The following is a 4,218-nucleotide window of genomic DNA, read 5'->3' as shown; positions in this document are numbered from 1 at the left end:
ACCGCTCTTTGTGTTCCTGTTACTGCCCTAAAGCTATTACTGCAATTGTTTATTTGTCCAAATTCTACCCCGGTAGCTCCAAGAAAATAGGAGCTGTGTTTCTAACTTGCTATCCATTGTGTTTCTATGGCCCTGAGAATATTTCTGGCTCGCTAAATGCCTGTCAAATTTAGATAAAGAAATAAAGAAAGAAAATAGCAAAGGATATAAATTATTCAAGTGTTAAATGACTTCAGTAGAGATCAATACTTTCAATACCAAAGCAGGGAGAAGAGATATTTTAATGACTTTTTATTTCCAAAATAAGATTCCTTTGGTAGGACATACTTATGATGATTATGAAATACCAAAAGTTTTACCCAGTTTTCTTCCTGTGCATTTGTTCCTACCAGTCACTAGAAGCTCAGAGATTACAGGGCTTTTATTGAAGGGTTCTTTCTCTGTCTTTGGGAACTAGCTGTACTCCCAAAACTGTCTCCTGCTCAAACCACGAGTGTGGCTAACTCAGCCACAATAGTCTCCTCTCTGTCCTCTCTTTAAGAGTGTGTGTGTGTGTGTCTCATTTGAGGATAAGACTGTGCCTTATCCCCCTCTCATTGCCCACAGCACATGACAGTTACTTTAAAACATAACTTGCTGGATAAGATCTCATTGGAGCAAACACTTCTGCATGCACAGCAACATGGGTAAAATACTCTTGCTCTGGACCAGCTTCATACCCTGGACCACTCAGCCCAGTACCCTTGTTAACCCCCTTACTTTCCAGGGTTTACTCCAAGGGAAAGCTTATTGATTTCTAGCTTCACCCACCAACCTCACTGTGTCCCCAGGTGGGGGGAAAGCTAGGGCCCCATGGACACATTATAGCTCCTTCTCCCTCACTGAGAACTAAGTCTGTGCCCTGCATCCTTTAGGTTTACATAAGGGGTATGATTTTTGTCCTCCTTCCCATAATGTGCCTTTTATCAATAATCATTATCTTACACGGGTTGTACTGCCAGCCGTCCTCAGGCACAGGGCTGAGGTGTGAGGCATTGTTTATCCTGCTGCTTAGCTGCACCTTTTGTATACAGAATGCGAAATTCTCAAGGAATGAATAACCTTCATGTACTAAGACTGTCCTTAGTATTTCCTATTTCACTCCTGGAGTAGCTGTCTTAAGGGGACAGATGAGAGAAGCCTGCCATCATGCTAGGCTGACATATCGTGTGCGAAGACATATGGGAACCACATTTTCTCATATTCCTTCTTCAAAAATGAATTAAATTGGTCTATAAAACATACATCTTTGTGACAACAAAACTGACATATGAACAGAGATTCTTGTAAGGAATGACTTCGGAAGAACCAGCCGTGTTGAAGGATGTGTGTAAATGGAATTCACAGTCAAAAAAGCTCACAGAGAGGGCCCAGCACCTCTCCTGGCGTTTACACTCACTGAAAGCGAGAATGTTTTGGATTCATTTCAAAGACTGAAGTGTTTACCAGCATAAACATTGTAAGACATGTGATGTAGAATTGGGAGGTATGTGCCTTCTAAATATCTTCTCTGATAATCTATTGCCAATTTTTGTTTAATCTAATATTGAAAAGCTTCACTAGCTTGGGGTCTTTTGCACTCTGGAAGTTTGAATCTCAAAGAAATATATTTTCATCAAATAATGGCATAGCTCCTCCAGCTCTAAACAACCCACACTACTGTCTACTGAGTGTCTCTTGACTTGGACGTTGTACCAGAGACGAGGCTGAAAAACCAAGTATGGCCTCTGTCCTTATAAAGCTCACAATTGTGTTGGGGTGAGAAGGTCACAAGTGAATCAGAGACCAGCAGTTAGAGATAAAAATAAAAGATTCACCTTACTGCAAGGTGGTATATAATTAATTGAGTAATTTAAGGGATGGAAGAATAGATGTAGGAGTTCAAGAAAGAGGGAGTTTGTTTCACTTGGGGTGTTCAGAAGAGCCCCGACAAGCAGGTGTAATGTGAGCCAGGCCTGGTGAAAGGAGAGGCTCAGGGAAGGTGGAAAGGGAGTAAAACATTCCAGCTGGAGGTTGATGGTGAGACCAAAATCTCAGAGAGTTAAGCCAGTCAAACGGCACAGGATGAGAGTCTGTGTGTAAGGGCAGAAAGAGATGAGAAAGATATTAACACCCTTTTCTTCAACTCCCTCTTCAAGTAGTACTTGTAACAATGTCAATTTCCCACCTCAATTTAATTAAATTCTGGAGAAGTTTTTTTTTTTTTTCCCCCTATTACAAAGTACAAAGACAATGCATAAGAATTTTCACGGAGATTTCTGAAAATCTGATTTTTGAAATCTGTACCAAATACACAGTGCTAGTTATGGTCGATCAACTACAAATAATTTATTTTTATTTTTTGATACAAATGTTTATTTTGAAACCAGAAGGAGAGTTGCATATCCTTACAAGTCCACATACCACATACAGCATTCACATTAAAATAAGTTTTCCTAAGATATTTGTAGCCAGAAACAGTAATTCACTGTTACCTCTCTTGTCCTGCTGTGTCCCAAAGCTGAAGATGCACCTTAACTGCTTTCCCCGTTGAGGCATTTGGTCCCTGTGTGTTATAAACCTGAAAAATACAAATGTCATCGCTTGATACTGCTTTGGATTTTGTCAGCATTCAAATTCTCTGGGTTCACTCAGCATATTTTTTTCTTCATTACTATAATCAAAGTTCATAGTGCAAAATAAATATTTGCTCTGTTTTGTTTCCCCAGAAGTATCACATATACTCTCACTTTTAAATGTCAAGTATAAGTATGGTTTTCAAAACAATTTAGGCATCCTGCAAACTTAAATTAGACACCTTCTGTCATTTCCTCATGGAGGAAGCAAACATTAGATTTAGGACCCAAGTTCTAGGTTCAAATATAGACGCTTCATTTAACTTCATAGAATCTTATTTTCCTTTAGCAAATTGAGACCCATCATTTCCTCCTACTTTACAGAGTTACTGCAAACTTAAATGAAATAGCAGATGTGAAGGCATTTTTAAAACAGTAAAATGCTTTACAAATACCTGAATATCCTCTACTGTGAACTGGACTTTCAAAATGAAAAACACATGGAATTTCTCAATAAGTTTACACAGGATATTTCAAGTCTTTCCTTACTAGTCGTTCCTTCAAAGGCTCTTTTTAGAAAAGTTTAAATTTTTTAAATGATGGCCTTTTGACTTCTTATTTAAACAAAGCATAGAAATTTTAATATTTATCCAGTTCTTTTACTTATGGCTTAGTGAAGATGTTTTAAAGGAAAAACTTTGCAAAGATTTATACCTAGATTGGGGTTGGGGGTGGGGAATTGGGAGGGGAGAAGGCACAGAAAAACCCTGGAAGGGTTGGGAGCAAGTTTGCTAAGACTACAGTACTGGACTTTCAGATAAGGTACAGGACATTACAAGGAACCATGATTTAACTTCTCAACATCATTTTCTTTGTTTGTTTTTTTTGGATTTGTGATATCAACTGGAAGCCGCCGCCATCTTGGCAATCAAGAATACCTTGGGTGGCAGTAAATCTGGCTAAGCTTCTGTGCCTATGTTACACGTCTCACATGTCACAATATCCTTATTCCTGTCATTAGCGTCTAGCATAGGAGAAGGAAGTGGTTGTGATTCTCACTTAAAATCCCTTATTTTGAAAAATAGCATGGATTGGTCTCACATTCTGTTCATAAGAAGCTAGTGATTGATGGCTGAGTCTACACATAAATAAAAATGCAGCAAGAACTCACAAAGCTCGTGTTCCAGCTATTTGCCAATCATTCTTTTAACTTTTTTTGTAAGCATAGGGAAATGAACACTTGTTTTTATTGAGGAACTCAGATCAAGAGTTAATGATTTTAGATACTAATTCATGTTTTGAAAGTTGCCTTAAGAATTCATAGAAAACACACTATACAAACCCATTAATGATTTTAGTTGCCCTGTGTACTTCTGGAGACCAGTGATAGTGCCACTCAATTTTTTCTAAGCAAAATGTTATTTATAATTGAGACAGTAAAAAATAATATTTAAATTGGATTAAAGTGACAGGTTATGAATTTCATGTGATAAAAGACAGTCACCTTGCAATGCAATAAACATAGCTTCTTAATCCTTATCTTTTTTTTTTTTTTTAACATCTTTATTGGGGTATAATTGCTTTACAATGGTGTGTCAGTTTCTGCTTTATAACAGAGTGAATC

General features: G+C 37.7%; 1 protein-coding gene across 1 annotated transcript in view; it reads right to left on the bottom strand.

The window, feature by feature from the left end:
* Nucleotides 1-2,594, bottom strand: part of LOC103087022 (ras-related protein Rab-27B) — an 8,578-nt gene extending 5,984 nt beyond the window's left edge. Inside the window, exon 1 of the mRNA XM_007459669.1 lies at nucleotides 2,514-2,594. The gene's annotated coding sequence lies outside the window, so the exon portion shown is untranslated. The remainder of the gene's footprint in view (nucleotides 1-2,513) is intronic.
* Nucleotides 2,595-4,218: the final 1,624 nt, after the last annotated feature.

Source organism: Lipotes vexillifer, unplaced genomic scaffold, assembly GCF_000442215.2.
Source record: "Lipotes vexillifer unplaced genomic scaffold, Lipotes_vexillifer_v1.1 scaffold1670, whole genome shotgun sequence".
Taxonomy (NCBI): Eukaryota; Metazoa; Chordata; class Mammalia; order Artiodactyla; family Lipotidae; genus Lipotes; species Lipotes vexillifer.
This window is presented reverse-complemented; position numbering and strand designations above follow the sequence as displayed.